The sequence below is a fragment of the Danio rerio genome, chromosome 3 (genome assembly GCF_052040795.2).
Source record: "Danio rerio strain M-AB ecotype USA chromosome 3, GRCz13ab, whole genome shotgun sequence".
NCBI lineage: Eukaryota > Metazoa > Chordata > Actinopteri > Cypriniformes > Danionidae > Danio > Danio rerio.
This window is the reverse complement of record NC_141023.1, coordinates 44,065,124-44,084,960: the sequence shown is the minus strand read 5'-3', so window position 1 is coordinate 44,084,960 and position 19,837 is coordinate 44,065,124. Positions and strand designations below refer to the sequence as shown.

Genomic DNA, 19,837 nt, shown 5'->3' with positions numbered 1-19,837 from the left:
TAAAACATTATTTTTTAAATATATTTTAAATGTTAAAATTTAGAGTACAGCTTAATTTAACTATACAAAAAAGGTTAAACAAATAACTATTCTTAAACCTGTTTTTAATTTATGAAAATCTAAGTTGATAGAAACATAATAATCCTATTTTTAATGTATATTATATTATATTATATTATATTATATTATATTATATTATATTATATTATATTATATTATATTATATTATTAGTTCTAAGTGTGCTAAGAGAGCTTTTAGCTTCAAAAACAGATTGGCTACTACAATATTAAAGGGAAGCAACATCATTTATTCATTTATTTATAAGCAGAAAATAATTTTCATTGAAACATGGTATTTCGTGATTTGTAATTTGAAATATAGTACAAATACATACTAACTATAATTAAGATTTATTTTTATTTTTTATAGTTTTTCACTGTGTGTGATTATAATACTACAGAAAAAAATGCTAAATGATTAACTATTGTTAAACATTTTTTTTCAAAGTTATTTTTATAGTATTTTTTATTATATTACTAGTCTTAAGTGTGCTCAGAAGCATACCTCATAGAAGTGCCCTCTCTGTTAGTGCGCTTTAACATTGTCTTCAAGTATAAATTTGAAATACAATACAAATACATACTCCAATACCTAAACAATCCTTTAAAATGACAATCTTGGGTGCCATTACTTTCATAAAGCAGCCTGGTTACTATAATAAAGGGGAAAAAAAAAACATCTTTATTAAATTCTTTTTCAAAGCAGAAAATACTTTTAGTTGAAATGTGGTATTTGGTGATTCATAATTTGGCATACACAACAACTACATACTATTCTATGTTTAAGACTTACTCTTTTTTTCTCAATGAAAGTGTTGGGCACCATTTCCATTATAATACTAAAGAAATAAAATGCTAAATGAATAACTATTGTTATTTATTTTTTATGACAATCTCATTTGATACTCTGAGATGCATAAAAAGTTAATTTTATGGTATTGTATAGCATTTTGCTTGTCTTAAGCGTGCTCAGAAACATACCTCATAGAAGTGCCCTTTCTGTAAGTACACTTTAACATTTAATTGTCTTTAAGTATAGATTTAAAATACAATACAAATACAGTACATACTACAATAACTATAATTAAACACTGTTTCAAAATGACAATCTTGGGCACCATTTACTTTCATAGAGCAGCCTGGTTACTATAATATTATATATATAAAAAATAATCATTATTTTTATAAGCAGAAAATACTTTTACTTTATTTGGTGATTCATAATTTGACATACACTACAAATACATACTACATGTGATTAAGATTTACACTTTTTTCCCCAAGTCTTGAGCGCCATTTACTTCCATTGTGTGGAAAAGATCAGCTTTATTATATATTAAAGTTTAATAAATTGTATTATTTTTTCTATTTTTTTTTTTTTTTTTTTTTTGAGCAGAACTTACTTAAAAATAATTAAAATTGTGGTATTTGGTGATTCACAAAATGTGACTCAACAGTTACAGGCACTGTCGCTTTAAGAACTCGTTTTTGAAGAGCTGCCCCTTTAAACATATTCGTTGAAATACATAACACTGCCCTAATTAGTACTATTATCATTAGTGTTCATATTTCAAAATTATTATCTTATATGCATCTCCTACTGGACTGGACCAATGTGGAATGATTTATTCAGTCATTATTTACTCATACATTTCTAAACTAATTATGAATTCTATGATATGATAAATTGAACACATACATAAGCCTTATTAGCATACTTATTAAGATCTTATGGTGTGAGTCACCTGATACGCCTTCTTCGAGTAAAAGAGCAGCAGTCAGTGCTGTTCCAGACTGATATGTGTTGAGTGTTTATGTGCAGTGAGTTGGCGAATTACACAGACGAGATGCATTGCTGTTGTCAAACTGTTAACTCACAGTTGCAGACTGTCGGTCTGGCTGCTTGTGTGGTCCATTAATAAGATTAATAATTCATTAATTACTCTCGTTTATGTTCCATGAGACAAAATTGGATGATTTATGACAATGCAAGGTGTGAAGCATTATGTTTGGGAATTAATAATAGAACACCTGAGATATTTTAGAGTGCATCACTACTCAATGGAGAATGAACACTGGATAAAGTAAAATGAAATAAATAAATAAATACATTTAGAGAGGTATTTTTTATCCAACAATTAAAATTCAGTCATCATTTACTCACCCTTTACCTGTTTTCGTTGAGTCTCTTTATTCTGTTGAACACAAACAAAGATATTTTGAAAATGGCTGAAAGCCTGTAACTATCGACTTACAAAGTATTTGTTTGTTTGTTTTGTTACAACCCTTTGTTTGTCTTGTTTCATCTGTTTTTTATTACCTATAGAGCACATCTAATTGACCACTTCCAGCTTGCTTGTTCCTGATTGGCCTACAGTGTTTTGAAAGTCATGACACAACTTCCTTGGCAGCCATCTTGTTTTTGGTCACTTGCTTTGTGCTTATTGAAACTTTTGTATGTGGTATAGTGCAGAGTTTTTAAATGTGTTAGGACTGTGAATATTTTTTGAGATTGGTGAGTACTGTTTTCTTTGCGTGACCACTGAGTTTCTATTGAGATTTGTGAGTACTTTTTGTTTTAGTGTTTGCTTTGTTTATGATACTTTGTTCTACCGGCTTGTTTGACCTTAGTTGCCTGCTGACATAGATTTTTGGATTGTCCATTTAATATGGTTGCCTATTTTGTAAATAGTTTGTAAGTAGTGTGTGTGTGTGTGTGTGTGTGTGTATATATATATATATATATATATATATATATATATATATATATATATATATATATATATATATATATATATATATATATTGGGATAGTAAGGAGTTTGATGCCATATTATTTGTAAAACCTTTTGACCTCTGTTTTTGTGTTAGTTGGTAAGGGTTGTAAATTGCACTTTATTTCCTTTTGTTTTTTGATCAGGTAAGTTAGAGATTCAACATAAAAAAAATCTAACCCGAAATCTAACCCCAATAAATATTTGACTTCATTTTCGTAACTTTGTAAAAATTATTAGCCCCCTTGTTTGTTTTTTTTCCCCAAAATTATTAGCCCCCTTGTTTATTTTTTCCCCCAATATCTGTTAAACTGAGAGCAGAGTTTTTTTTTTTTTTAAACGCGTTTCTAATCATAATAGTTTTAATTACTAATTTCTATTAACTGATTTATTTTATGATGACAGTAAATAATATTTGACTAGATCTTTTTCAAGACACTTCTATACAGCTTAAAGTGACATTTTAAAGGCTTAACTTGGTTAATTAGGTTAACTAGGCAGGTTAGGATAATTAGGCAAGTTATAGTATAATGTTGTTTTGTTCTGTAGACAGTTGTAAAATTAAAATGGCTTTAAAAATTCTAAATTGCTTTTATTCTAGCTAAAATAAAACAAATAAGACTTTCCTTGGACGGAAAAATATTATCAGACATACTGTAAAAAAATTCCTGCTCGGCTGAAACATAATTTGGAAAATATAAAAAAAATAAATAAATAAATCGAAGGGGGGCTAATAATTCTGAAATCAACTGTATATTCATATATTGAATAATGTTGAACAACACAACATACTTTTGAGGATTTTTAGGTGAGAATGTAGTGGTTTACTATGCGTGATTGCTCCTATGCAGTTTATTTATAAGGATAATGTCTATTTTAAATATTTATCATTTCAGAGATGCTTCGCTTCAGTCGTCAACCTGTCATACTGAGCAGAGCAAAGACGGTTGACGTTCCACCACAAGATGGCAACAGAGACCACATAATAAGACTTAAGGGGAGAAAAACAGCATTTCCCCAGCATATGTTTCAAACTACAGCTGAACAAATCATTACAGAACAGGTAAGTGTCATTCTAAGTCGATCTCTCTCTCTTTTCTTTGTTATATTTATACCATAGTAATCTGGTAGCGTTTGCTTGGTTTTTTTCTTTTTCGTGGTAAATCATTGTGATATTCCGGTTGAAACAGAGAAACACCAGGAAATCTCTGTAGACTGATGGCGTTTCATGCAGTTCAGCCTTATAATCCTAAAATGTGAGCAAAGTCACTTGTTTAGTCATCAGTTTAGACATTACGCTAGAGAATTATTCAAATACTAGCTCTAAAGGGACATTGGTAAACTAGCAACAGTTTCTGCTGTTCTGAAGTCAGCTGCAGATGTGAATGAATGACAGAAGAAAGTGGTTCCTGATACAAAAGTTTTTTAGACTATCCATGTTTGATTTTCTTTTTATATACACATGATGTCATCGGACAATTCTATAAATACAATATCACACTCATAGTAGTGGCTCTGTATTGTCACTGGTGGGACACTAAGGCACTCGGCCTGTGGCCTCGAGCCAACGCATGCCTCCCACCAGTGCCAATATACCGCCATATCGCACTGCTACTCATGTGATATTGCTATATCAGTTGCTATTTAGTATATGAGCTCTAGAGGATTCCATAACAATGAAGATCATTGAATCATTGAAATAAACTGCATTTTAACATATCGTTAAACTGGAAATAGAATGTAGTTAATTGCATTTTAAACAATATTTACAATAGTGCTGGTTTTTATCAGTCTGTGTGTGTGCTAGTCTTACATTTCATAATAGTAATTCTGTAAATATTTCCTTTGAAGTTCATTTGTTATCTGCAAGTATTTATTTTTCACTAAAGTTACTTTTTTTTTTCAACTTTTATTTTTCATTGGAGTATGTTGTTTTTAAATTGACATCACTCAGCAGCCAAATCATTATTCAGAAAACTGACAACTTTATTTTTTAGACACATTTGCATTTTTTTTCACATAAAAGTGCTTCTCATTATCAGATTTGCTTTTGCAGATGTAGCAGATCGAACACAAGGATAACACATCCGAATGAGTGAAAACAAAGAAGAAGAAAAAAAAAATGTGTCAGCCGTGAAAGTAAAACGGGATTTCCCCACGGAGTTTAACAGTATCACTGCACCTGCAATAATAATATTCACCCATTCTAAGTTTTAAAAAAAGTATTAATTAGGAGGAAAAACAGTACTGAATGTGATAATTGAAGCAAAATATTATCAGGACAGAACTGTCACATGGCAAGACATTTTTTTTTTAATATAGAATATATCTCTGTGCCAACGGGGAATATGCATACTGATCAAATGTACACTCTGCAAATCATTTTAGATAAAAGCTTCACTTCTGCCTAGTGAATAAATGTAAATGTGCTTTTAGTGTGTTTGGACTGTTTTCTAATGTAGCGATTCTCAGCCGCTGGTTTGTTCTGACAGGGTCACAGACACCAGGAAAAACACAATGCCGAATGCAAAGAATTATATGCAAATACAAGCATGCATAGTTAGCATAGCAACTTTAGTTTTCTATAACTTGTCAAAAGCTGATGCAAACTTGCCTGTCAGTTTGGAAAAGTCGGCTCACAAAAAAGGTATACATGGTGTGGATCCTGAGATGATGAAAACAACACTGAGGTTTGTCTCACAAAAAAATAAAAAATAAAAAAAATAAATATATATTTTAAAAAGTGTAAAAATCTGGGTCTTGAAGCTTTTGTAATGCAAATTCCTATAAAGGTAAAACCTCTTGCCTAATAATAGCACACATAATTATCTACTCCATTAATTTATTGCGCGCTGTTTACTCGGAAGTTTGGGTGAGGGAGGTAATTGTATGTATTGATTAGAATGATAATTAATATTTTTATTTTAATATATGCAATTAGGTTACCCAGACAACATATACTCATGCAAAGAAAAAAGGCCACACTGCAGTCGAACATTCACACTAATAATGTAAATCCATTGTGTGCTGCTTGCTTAGAAGTTTGAGCGAGGGAGGTAATTTAATGTAGTGATTAGAATAATAATTAATATTTTTATCCTAATTTATGCAGTTAGGTTGCCCGGACAACAAAAAGTCATGCAAAGTAAAAAGGCCATATTGCAGTAGTCACAGGAATAATGCATAATAATACTATACAAATAATGTGAAGTTATTAGAAAATAATCTATTTATTATTTATTTTGTAATAATAATATGCTAATTACCCATTTTGGCGGGGGTTTGCTTCAGGTGGTCTGGTTTCCCCCCACAAATCCAAAGATATGTGGTTTAAGTAAATTGGATAAGCTAAACTGTCTGTAGTGTATGAGTGAATATGTATGGATGTTTCCTATAGTGATGGGTTGCAGCTGGAAGGGCATCCGCTGCATAAATCATATGCTGGATAAGTTGGTGGTTCATACCACTGTGGTGACCCCAGATTAATAAAGGGACTAATCCGAAAAGAAAATGAATGAATGAATGAATGAATAAAGGAATGAATGAATATGCTAATTAATTATTTTATATTACATGTCAATTCAAATCAATTGCTATTTAACTTTTAGGTATGAAAGGTAATTTTACTGTGGTGTGAGATGTCCGCTGTTATGTGGAGAGGGGTCTGGATGCAGACCCGGTGCAGCGCAATCTGAGCAGCATCCAACGCCTTTTAATGCGCTCACCTAACCCCACCTCTAACCGTCAAAGTGACGTCACTCACTCCATTGAGTGCATTGTGTCTGACACTGCGCAGCTGATAGATGCAATCTCAGCTTGCATCATAAAGGCTGCATCCATTAATATTGGTTATGTGTTGACTGAAATAATACTTACCATATTAAATGGTTGTCAATAATGCGTTATCTATGTTCTATGTATCTATGTTTATCTTGACTCTAAGCACAAGGCTCGGCCTGTGTTTGTGTTCACCATGTGCTCCTCTGTTCCTCTCTCCTTGTTTACAGTTGCCATGCCGTCTTGTTTAGTCCTCATCTAGTTCTCGTTAGTCTTAATGTCTACACGTGGTCCTTCTGTTTTTTCCTCTGTTTATATTGTGCTCGCTTTCCTCATGTCTTTGTCTGTTTTTTGTTACATGTTACTTGGCTGCGGTCACACTGGTCTTCTCTCCCCTTAGATTCCCCATAAATGTTGTCATCGTTTTAAAAGCACTAGCTTATAGAGATCCTTAAAGAGCCCCTATTATACATCTAAAAGGGTCATATTTTGGTTTTAAGGGTCTCCGACAACAGGCTGATATGCATGCAAGGTCAAAAAACACTTTCATGGGCTAAAATATGCCTTTATTTTCACTAGTGACTCCCATATGATTCGTTCAGCAATTAATTTGTTCCGAAACCCCTCCTTAGTGCAAAGCTAATCTGCATCGATTGGACCGATGACAACCTGTTGTGATTGGTCAACAACGTGCAGTGCGAGACAGAGTGAAATGGCCACCATTATCAATAATATTGAAGTCAGAGTGCAAAGTGTACGTGTGAGCATAACTGCCAACATTCCTGTTTTGCCTGGGAGTCTGTTTTGTTATTTATCCCAAGAAAACCCAGCAGTGGCGCAGTAGGTAGAGCTGTTGCCTCACAGCAAGAAGGTCGCTGATTCGATCCTCGGCTCAGTTGGCGTTTCTGTGTGGAGTTTGCATGTTCTCCCTGTGTTCGCGTGGGTTTCCTCCGGGTGCTCCGGTTTCCCCCACAGTCATGCGGTACATGTGAATTGGGTAAGCTAAATTGTCCGTTGTGAATGAGTGTGTGTGTGTGTGGATGTTTCCCAGAGATGGGTTGCTGCTGAAAGGCATCCGCTGCGTAAAAATGTGCTGGATAAGTTGGAGGTTCATTCTGCTGTGGCAACCCTGGATTAATAAAGGGACTAAGCCGACAAGAGAATGAATGAATGAATGAATGAAACCCAGCAGTTTTCAATTGTCCTGGGTTTGAACGTGCAACTATTGGTGGGGCTCAAGTTTTGTATTGACGATTTGTATCAAGACGATTCATTTGAAACACTATGAGTCGACTCTTTTATTAATAAATCAATAGTTTTAAACACTGCACTTTCAGATTTAAGCCTGTATATTTTACTTCACTTAGAATGGAAGGTCATTTTCAAAACCCCAGATTAGGGGCTCTTTAAGACTAACTAACTGTTAATAATGTCTAAAAAAAACATTATTTTTATTTTGTATGATCCATAAAGATTCCACATGAGTAAACACCAATGCATTAATTGTTTAATAACTACATTCATTCATTTAGTAATTCATTTTCCCTTTGGTTTAGTCCCTTCATCAATCTGGGGTCACTACAGCGGATTGAACCGCCAACTTATCCAGCATATGTTCTACGCAGAGGATGCCCTTCCAGCTGCAACTCATCTCTGGGAAACATCCATACACACTCATTCACACTCATACACTAAGGACAATTTAGCCTACCCAAATTCACCTTGTACCGCACTGACTGTGGGGGAAACCGAAGCACCCAGAGGAAACCCAAGCAAACGCAGGGAGAACATGCAAACTCCATACAGAAACGCCAACTGACCCAGCCGAGGCTCGAACCAGCGACCTTCTTGCTGTGAGGCGACAGCATTACCTACTACGCCACCACATCCCCCTAAATAACTACATAAACTGTGAATTACACTGTGCACTGAAATGTCACACTTTATTTGGAGTTATATTGTGATGTGATTTAATATTGATTAGTAGTAGCCAATATAATCAGTTTACAGTACCTTTACCTACAGTAGTTTACTGTATAAATAAAAAAACAGCTTGCATGAGTTTAAGAGGTGTTCTAACACACAAAACACACCCACATTTATTGTGTCTTCATTTCTACATCTCACTGCTTTATATCTACAAAATAAAATATGAGCACTGAAGCTGTTAATCCTTAAATATAGTTATTATTTCAGACCTGCAGTAGAATTTGCCGTTTAGATTTGTGTCTTTATCACAGTAGGTGGTGGTGAAAGTGGTGGTCTTTGAACTGAACTCATTCCACCAATTCTTTCAGAAAGGAATGTTTTATAAATGAGCTGGGTTATTCCAGAAAGAAAGTTATATGATATACCTGGATAAGTTAGTGGATAACTTCAGCTTTTGTTTTTTTTAAACTAAAGTTTCTTTCAGGACATGTACAGTAAGCTGCCTTATCAACTTACTTTATAAACATGAGGGTTAGGTTATGTTTCAGGATTAGTTCAACTCTGAGCAGTGTGTGTGTGTGTGTGTGTGTGTGTGTGTGTGTGTGTGTGTGTGTGTGTGTGTGTGTGTGTGTGTGTGTGTGTGTGTGTGTGTGTGTGTGTGTGTGTGTGTGTGTGTGTGTGTGTGTGTGTGTGTGTGTGTGTGTGTGTGTGTGTGTGTGTGTGTGTGTGTGTGTGTGTGTGTGTGTGTGTGTGTGTGTGTGTGTGTGTGTGTGTGTGTGTGTGTGTGTGTGTGTGTGTGTGTGTGTGTGTGTGTGTGTCTTAATGTATTTTGTAAGTTTTCAATATAGATCCATCAAGATTCATTCATTATTATTATTATTAATTTGTTTATATTTTTAACAGGACACTTTCAGTAAAATGTATTGCTGATGTAATTTCATTACAAAAAATACAGTCAAGCTCAAAATTATTCATACCCCTGGTAACTTTTGACTTAAAGTTTTTGTTCAAATGTTAATAAAAGCTGAAAAATATATACAACCCCAAGTCAGAAAAAGTTGGCACAGTATAGAAAACACAAACAAAAGAAAAAAATAATGATTTCTAAATTTACTTTGACTTGTATTTCATTGCAGACAATACAAACACAAAATATTTCAACCTAATTTAATTTATAACTATAAATCCTTTCCTTTCATTCAGACCTGCAACACATTCCAAAAATAGTTGGGACAGGAGCAAGTCAGAGCTAGTAATTGGGTAAATTGGTTAAATAAGTATGTGGCTTGAAACAGGAGATGTCAACAAGTGATTGTAATTATAAATTGGTACAAAAGCATCATTTAAAAAAGTCCTAGTCCTTTAGGAGCACAGATAGACAGAGGATCCCAATTTGCCAACAAAAATGTGAGAAAATCATTGGAAAAAAAGCTAAATTATTGTTTTGTTCCCCAAACAAAGATAGTAGGACATTTGGATTTTTTTTCCTTGAACAATGCATAACAAAATTAGAAGATTAAAGGAATCTGCGGAAATGTGGGTTAGCCTTAGCTGAATCTCCGATCCCTCGGGTGACACTGCAGTAAAAATCGACATTCGTTTATAGGCGATATCACCAAATGGGCTTAGGAAAACCTTTGTTAACAGTGTACAGAAGCATCATTTACTTCTCTGCGCTCTGAGACATCTGGGATAGAAACATGTACTGTGTTCAAATGATTTAGTATTTCAGGCATATTTTTTTTTTTTTTGGGGGGGGGTATGGACGTTGTGTTCTCCAGACAAGAGATCATCCAGACTGTTACCTGTCCAAAAGCAAGGGTCTGTCATGGTATGAGGTTGTGTCAGTGCCCTTGACAAAGGTAACTTGCACTTCTGTGATGGCAGCAATAATGCTGAAAAGTACATAGAGATCTTGAAGCACAATATGCCACCTTCTTTTTTAGGGACGCCCATGCATATTTCAACAACACAATGCAAAACTATATTCCGCACACATTACAAAGGCCTGGCTGTGGAGGAAGAGGAAACGGACTTTACTGGCCTGTCTGCAGTCCCGACCTGTTTTCAACAGAGAATGTGTGGTGCATTTTAAAGCACAACAACGCATATATTGTACTATTGCCAACCCTAAGACTTGTTTTCAAGAAGAATAGGACAAAATTACACCTGAAACACTTCATCAATTCACATAAATAATGTGCTGTTGTATTGTCTGCAATGAAATACAATCACTTTTCTTTTATTTGCGTTTTCCATACTGTCCCAGTCTTTCCTGATTTCAGGTTGTATAATAATAATAATATAATAATAATAAAACTTTTTCCCTAAATAGTGAGATAATGAGACGATGTACAGTACAAGAGAAAAAAATATATAAATATATATATATATATATATATATATATATATATATATATATATATATATTTGTTTTTTTTTTTTGTTTTTTTTTTTTTTTTTTGTACTGTACATCGTCTCATTATCTCACTATTTAGGAAAAAAAAGTGTTATTTCTGGTCAAACAAACAAACAAACAAACTTGCTGGTTGACTTTAAGTCAGAACATTAAGTCAGAATTTGCCATGGGTTATAATAATTGTGGATTTTACTGTATATGTTTTACTACATAACAAATGTGTAAGCAAAACTGTTAGGGCATTTGATACAATGGGTTCCTTATCGATGGTTCAGTGGTCGGGGGTATACTGTCATGCCCATATGGACCAAAATCTCTAAGGAGAATTAGCGGCACTTTGTTGAAACTACACCATGAAGAATTTATGCGTTTCTGTGTCCAACCCAGTACTCAGCACATACCAGGTAGTAGGCCTATTAAACATTTACACACTGCTTCTATTAGCCATGTAAAATTTATGCTATCATAAATGAAAACACAATAACATATAAATCTCATAGCCATGAAAATTACGATACCAATCAAATTTAATCGCCCTTGTTTGGGTGTAACATTCCACCTTGTTTAATATGGCTTTTAAAGATCATTGAGCAGACACCGTGTTCGTTAGAGGGTTCAGACACTCACTCAAACGCATCAATGTTTTAAAGTGATTTTGCGTATTTAAGAGTACATGACTCCAAAATCAATACGACTGCAGTAACAGGCACTCGGCTTAATCAATTTTATATATGATGTATTTCACACAAACGTACACACCAAATTTTACAGACTATGATTATGCAAGGCATTTTTTTTTTCACCCATCTCAGTCAATGTTCCTCAACAGGGTTATTTGTATGCAGCCATAGTCTGGTCTCTCTAAGAGCAGGAGTCTACAGAGTGGATGCTGAAAGAGCTCTGATCTGAATAATGTTTTGCTCTTCAAAAGAGGGTATGACTTGACTTGGAAACATTCAGATCACAAAAGAGATGGTTTAATCAGAGGTTTGGTTAAGTTCCGATAGAAGCCACGTTGACTTGTTTAAAGCTGTAAACATGATTCCCTGCAGTGCAGATATTGTTTGGTCATGCAGTGATTTATTTATTTTTTTATTTTTTTATTTTTTTTTTTTGAAAAAGGAGAATACTTTAAATGATCAGCATTCATCAGGAGGGCTCTCTGGATTGATTTCTTTATACAAATCGTAAAGCATCACCACAGAGGACATGAAGTTATACAACACCGTGGGTACCTTTCACACAAAAGTGTTTACTGTGTACCTCTCCATAGGTTTGAAGTAGTGACAGAAATGCTCTTCAGTCGTCTGTTGTTATGACTGAACATTGAGTGCTGCATGATTGCGTGGGTGGAGAACTGTGGAAAATTCATAAAGCCTTTACATTTGCATATGTAAACGCAAGATCTGTACATCTCATGCAAGACTGCTATAAAGATGGACTAACAATCTTTTGGGTCACATCTATTTGTCTGTCTGTCTGTCTCTCTGTATGTCTGTCTGTCTCTCTGTATGTCTGTCTGTCTCTCTGTATGTCTGTCTGTCCACCTGCTCATCTTTCCATCCATCTGTCAGTGCCTCCGTCCGTCCGACTATCTATCCATCTATCTATCTATCTATCTATCTATCTATCTATCTATCTATCTATCTATCTATCTATCTATCTATCTATCTATCTATCTATCTATCTATCTATCTAGCTGTCTGTCTGTCTGTCTGTCTGTCTGTCTGTCTGTTTCTATCTATCTATCCATCTATCTATCTATCTATCTATCTATCTATCTATCTATCTATCTATCTATCTATCTATCTATCTATCTGTCTGTCTGTCTGTCTGTCTGTCTGTCTGTCTGTCTGTCTGTCTGTCTGTCTGTCTGTCTGTCTGTCTGTCTGTCTCTATCTATCTATCTATCTATCTATCTATCTATCTATCTATCTATCTATCTATCTATCTATCTATCTATCTATCTATCTATCTATCTATCTTTCTATCTATCTATCTATCTATCTATCTATCTATCTATCTATCTATCTATCTATCTATCTATCTATCTATCTATCTATCTATCTATCTATCTATCTATCTATCTATCTATCTATCATCTATCTATATATTTTGCATGTTCATCTCTTGGTCTATTTGTCTGTCTGTTTGTCTGTCTTTTCATCTTTCCATTCATCTGTCCACCATCCATCCATCCATCCATTATCTATCTATCTATCTATCTATCTATCTATCTATCTATCTATCTATCTATCTATCTATCTATCTATCTATCTATCTATCTATCTAACTGTCTGTCTGTCTGTCTGTCTGTCCGTCCGTCCGTCCGTCCGTCCGTCCGTCCGTCCGTCTTTCTCTCTGCCTCTCTGTCCGTCCACCTGCGTGTTTTTATTTATTCATCTATTTATCTATCCATCCATCCATTCATCCATGTGTCTGTCTTTCTGTCTGTCTATCTATTGATCTACTGTATAGATGATCTACTGTCTCTGTCCTATTGCCTAGCAACTATCACTTGGTTGCAACATCAAACTTCACAACCTTCACACTGTATCTTTGAAGTGCCTGCATTCACACTACAAAAAGGCCTATTTGACCATCATACTTTGCTTTTCAGAGACCTCTTTTTCAGCATTTTCAACAGTTTGTCATGCCAACACTTGTTGAATTATTTTTACCTAAACTTAGATTTGAATTAACACATATGCCTAGAGTCGTTGTTTACTCATAAAATTGCAAACGACAAATGCTATTGTTTATAACCCTGCTATGAACTGTGGAAGGTTTTCAACCACTAAACTAAAATACCCATTAACTGCTTCAGAGTAAATGCTGAAAATTTGTCACATCTAAGTCAGGTGTTTTCAACCATCATGTGGCTAATAAAGCAGATATACCCAGGAGATTGAAACCAGAGCGTTTCTTGCACCAGTTGATTGATACACAAGTCACATGCTACATTACCACAAAATCAGATGTGATTGTCTGTGCACCTAACAATTTATTTCATCAAGTGTTGATTCCACCTCTTGCTGTAAGCAAGAAAGAGGTGGTTTATAAACCAGGTTTAAGGATTTTCCCAATGCTACAAACACTGTGTTGTGGTTTTTTTAAGATCAGGGCCTTTATCACAAAACCTTTATCTACTAAATTGTAAAAGTAAAAGTTTTTATCTAAGCATTTTTGAGTTTTCTTTTAAACCCTATTAGCAAAACTGCTTACTAATGAGTAGAGAGATATCCTAAAGTCTTAAAATAGTTGCTTGGACTAAACAATTCATGTATGCTGTTATATATATATATATATATATATATATATATATATATATATATATATATATATATATATATATATATATATATATATATATAATTGCCTTCATAATCTTTAATCAAATACCATAACTTTCCCTCCTTCTCGAAACAACTTTTCATCACCTTTCATCACAAGGAATGCATGTTTAATTTTTGCACTGTATTTGTCCAATCATCAGTCTTGCTTCATTTTGTTAACCTCGCCCATGTTATAATGATCCAATCGACAGCCAAAGGATGCAATCATGCAATCATAAGTTTAAGTTTGAGTTCTACAGTGGCAACATATGCATAAGCCTAAACCCCCACCAAAGAAACTCGACACAATGGAGTGCAGAAACGCCATTTTCCAATAGTATCTGGATGCAGCCTTGATTATGCAATGTCAGACACAATGCACTCAATGTATATTCTTATATATGCTTCAGCATTAACATTGGTCCACTAGTCGAAATTGACAGTTGCTTCTCTAGCCAATCAGACCAAGAGGGAGTTGACAACACTCCAATGCAACTTGTGCCTGCTCATTGTGACAGGCGGAGATGTGTTTTGATTTCAAATAATATAGACATCTGTCACTGACCGCAGGGGTTTATATAAATATTATACTGTAACTTCAGACACCTGTCCGTGATCATAGGAGTTTCATATAAATACTATATACTGTAACTTCAGATAACTTGTGACTGCATAGGTTTTATATAAATACTATATTATAATTTCAGACACTGTGATTGCAGGGCTTTTCTATAAATTATTTTTTGATTTACGTTTACCATCTTTTGGTACGGGCAAAGCAGTGGCGCAGTAGTTAGTGCTGTCGCCTCACAATAAGAAGGTCGCTGGGTCGCTGGTTCGAACCTCGTCTCAGTTGGCGTTTCTGTGTTTGCATGTTCTCCCTACCTTCACTTGGGTTTCCTCCGGGTGCTCCGGTTTCCCCCACAGTCCAAAGACATGCGGTACAGGTGAATTGAGTTGGCTAAATTGTGTGTGTGTGTGTTTGTGTGTGGATGTTTCCCAGAGATGGGTTGCGGCTGGAAGGGCATCCACTGCGTAAAAACTTGCTGGATAAGTTGGCGGTTCATTCCGCTGTGGCGACCCCGTATTAATAAAGGGACTAAGCTGACAAGAAAATGATGATCTTTTGGTACAAAATTTTTCATTTATTCGTTGGCTTAGTCTGTTTATTAATCTGGGGTCACCACAGCGGAATGAACCGCCAACTAATCCAGTACGTTTTTACAAAGCAGATCCCCTTCCAGCCGCAACACATATCTGGGAAAGGTACAAAATTTAGTTATTTCTTATTCTGTGTTTATTTCTTGCTTTTGCGTGGTTTGATTTCACATGCAATGTTAATATTTTGAATTACGCACATTATTTGACTATTCGCGACTGCAATACTATAGGCAGGAAATTGATCCCATACTCTCCCACTTTCTACTAACGTTTTGAAAGTGCTATTGGAAAAGCGGCACAGAGAGAGCACAGAAGTATAACTGCTCACAACGAAGGCTACGTGCAGGTTATGAGCTCTGGGGTACAGCGAACACTCAATGCAGAAGTGTAAATCACATTTTAGGAAATACAAAAATGTTGAAGATCTAAATGTAGGAATTATGCTCACTATTTGTATGCCTATTTGTTATCATTTCTCCTAAATCTTTAAGTTAGGAGCTACTCTCAAGCTTAAGATGTTTTGTGAATACACCCTAGGTCAAACAGGGGTTTCAACAAGTGTGTAAAGTTGTCCTTTGCAGACATTACTTTTCTTTCTGAAGGAAAACTATGGACATTCTACTTGTTGTATTCATGCAATTACTCAGTGGCTCACTCTCATTTGCTCAATGTGAACTCTTTTAACAAGAGCCTCACCATGGCCCTCATTAGCATCATATAACTGACTCGAAAAAAAGACCTGAGAGACATAATAGACAGTCTCATATATTTTACAGCTCTTACATAAATTTGCATTTAACTATTTGGCAAGTGTGAGAAACGTTTAAAAATAAAAGAATGTGTATAGTTTTTGTGACTCTTATGAGGTTAGTTGGGGGAGCTATAGATGATACAAGACTCCTCTAGTGCATAGATCTTCATTTCTCTGCTGACATTTCTGCTTGAGCTTGAAAATACGTCCTCTTACTTCCTGGAAATGAAAGTATTGAACTCCTAATTCTAATGGAAATTTCATTTTGATGGATTGGATTGTGCTTATTGTGGCATTCATCAAAGTCATTGTTATTGTTGCAATATGCTGGAAACTTTATTTTGAAGCTCATTAACCTGAAGTGGTTAAAGATAATATGGGGTTGTATAAGGAGGAAGCAGAAGCCGGTGTAGAATCCATAGCAAAGGTTTTAATAATAAAAATAAAAAATAATAATAAAACGGCAATCCTCAGTCAATTACTGTATAAGCAAGCTCAGGGTCAAAAAAACAAGAAAGCAGTCCAAGCAGTAGACAAAACCAATGGATAATCAAAAGGCAGCTGTAGATATTCAGGCAAAAAGGTCAAACTCAAAAATAAAGAGTCCAGACAAGCAACAAATCCAAAAGGGAATTTCAAAATCAGAGATCAGAAAAGTCAGGCAAAAGTTCACACACAAGGCAATTCAGACAATGAAATGAATGCTTAGTAAGCAGGTGGACTGGCAACACTTTGCACAGACTGTTTGGTAAAGACATGCTTAAATGGCTGCCTAACAGAAAGTAGCCATAGAGTGAGCAGCCGAGGGCTCCCTCTGCTGGCGTGGCATTACAGTTATCATTCACTACCATCCTTCTCATAATGAATTTTAATGAATCAGGAATGTCATACATTTACAGAATAACATTAACATGCATGTTGAATAAACTGGACACTGTATGCTTGAATTACAACTACTGGATCTGTTTGGTAAGGAATAATTATCGAAGCGCTGTATAGTTATTTAAAAACATTGCTGAGGAGGTAATGGTGATGTAAACACAATGCATGGTGTGCTTTATTTTGTAATTATTCAATGGTCTGTTGAAATACTTGATTCTGATTGGCTGGTAAGTGTGCAATAAAATGTACAGGTTCTAAATAATTCATAGTTCTAAATAAGTGTGCTTCCCTCAAACATTAGAAGTTCATTCATTCATCCATTTTCTTTTCGGCTTACTCCCTTTTTTATTCTGGGGTCGTCACAGAGGAATAAACCTCCAACTTATCCAGCATATGTTTTACACAGCGGATACCCTTCCAGCTACAACCCATCACTGTTAAACACCCAATACACTCTCATTAACACACATAGACTATGGACAATTTAGATCACCCAATTCACCTATAGCACATACCTTTTGACTTGTGGGGAAAACCGGAGCACCCAGAAAAAACCCACATGAACACTGGGAGAACATGCAAATTCCATACAGAAATGCCAACTGACCCAGCCGAGGCTCGAACTAGTGACCTTTTTGCTTTGAAGCGAGAGCGCTACCTACTGCGCCACCATGCTGCCAATATTAGAAGTATCCAAAATAAAATTTTGGAGCATTTATTTTTCAGTGTAATGTGGACTACAGTGTTTTTTAGCTGGAACCTGATGGGGATTAACCAACTCGGCAATATGCTCAAAAATATTGACATAGAGGCAGACAACATTTTATTATGATCTATTAGATATACTCAAATAATATAACACTCTCTCTCCATCTCTTTCTGTCAGTCTGTGTCTGATCCAAAGTGCACATATCTGATATGGTGTAAATGATAAAAATATCATAATTTTAACCTATTTGATAAAATATTGTGCTGCAAAGGCCAATACAAGTTTATTTATTTATTTATTTATTTATTTATTTATTTATTTATTTATTTATTTATTTATTTATTTATTATTTTTACTTGGTTCTTTGCCTATATATCCTGCATTTAAAATAGTAACATACAGTATAATACAAATAGTAGCATACAATATAACATACAGCAACTTGTTGTTTATTCCTTACTAATTCAATAAAAGAGGGGTCAATTAGTCAGTTATTTTGCAATATATTTAATTCGTTCATTTTCTTTCAGCTGAGTCCCTTTATTTATCACTGGAATGAACCGCCAACTTATATGGTTTATGTTTAATGCAGCAGATGCCCAGGCAATTCCAGTACTAGAAAACACCCATACATTTACACATTCATACACATGCACCACGGCCCATTTAGTTTATTCAGTTCACCTGTACTGCAAGTCTTTGAACTGTGAGGGAATCTGGAGCACCCTGAGGAAACCCACGTGAATAAGGGGAGAACATGCAAACTCCACACTGACATGATTGAACCAGTGATAGGTTAATTAGGCGAAGTGGTTTCGGTAACACTTTATTTTGATGGTCCATTTGAGTATTAGTAGACTGTCTGCTTAATATCTGATGATACTGCTTCTTCAACAGACATTTAACTGACTATAAAAAGAATTGGCAAATACATGTCAGAGTACGCTAACCCCAACCTAAGAGTCTACTTATAATCTAATGAGAATTAGTTGGCATGTAGATGTGATGTACCTTAAATTCAACAAACGGACCATCAAAATAAAGTGTGACTGTGGTTTCTTCTATAGAAAAGATATCTATAATTCTTAAGGGGTGCTAATAATAGAAGGGGGGGGGGGGGGGGTGGAACTACAGGAAATAACGTGAAAATGTTCTTGCTCTTTTAAAAATCACTTGGGAAACATTTAAAAAAGAAAACTATTTTTATGGGAGGGCTAATAAGTTTGCCTTGAGCGGATACGTGTTCAGTCTAAACCCCTTCTGAAACCTTATTTGTATCTATTGAAGGTTTGTAAGTACAATATTAAGAATGGGAAATTGCAGTGCACATGTCTATTGAATTTCATACAGGCACATTGAGAGAAGGGCAATTCATTGAAATCTTTTGGTGGAACTATTCATTCATTTTTTTACACTGAACACAAAAAATATTAATAATTGGCCAATTCTGATATGCAAGGACAGTTTTAAAGCTACTTTTAGGCCAACAAAATGGTTGATGCTTAAAAAATTAAAAAGAAAACACTTTAAAGAAGGCCCTTGCATTATCAGTGCTTGGGTCCTCATTAGGTCACACTTTATTTTGATGGTCCGTTTGTTGTATCCAAGTTACATTGCAACTAATTCTCATTAGATTATAAGTAGACTTTTAGGTTAGGGTTGGGGTTAGTGTTTGTTAACATACTCCTGCAAATTTTCTTAGTTAATTAAATGTTTGTTGAAGGAGCAGTATCAACAGATATTAAGTAGACAGTCTACACAAATGAACCATCAAAATAAAGTGTTACCCCTAATTATATTACAAAAACTCTACATATATTTAAAAAATTACAAAACATAATACCATATACTTTTTGCTCACACTGTCTGCCATTTCTAATGTCAGTGTTCGGTTCCTTTTTCTGCAAAGGTACTGGCAAATCAAATGATTTAAGGTCTGTCAAGGTTTAGAAAAGATAATATTGTGTCCTTGCTTTGTTTTCTGCTTGTTTGTCACCTCAAAGCAGCCGAGGCAGTGCCTTACAATGACCTCTTTCCAAG

At 34.8% G+C, this 19,837-nt stretch overlaps 1 long non-coding RNA gene across 1 annotated transcript; it reads left to right on the top strand.

The window, feature by feature from the left end:
• Positions 1-2,469: 2,469 nt before the first annotated feature.
• On the top strand, positions 2,470-5,269 carry LOC141381270 (uncharacterized). Its single transcript, XR_015481139.1, has 3 exons — positions 2,470-2,575; positions 3,731-3,897; positions 4,891-5,269. It is a non-coding gene; the product is annotated as an uncharacterized LOC141381270 (long non-coding RNA).
• Positions 5,270-19,837: the final 14,568 nt, after the last annotated feature.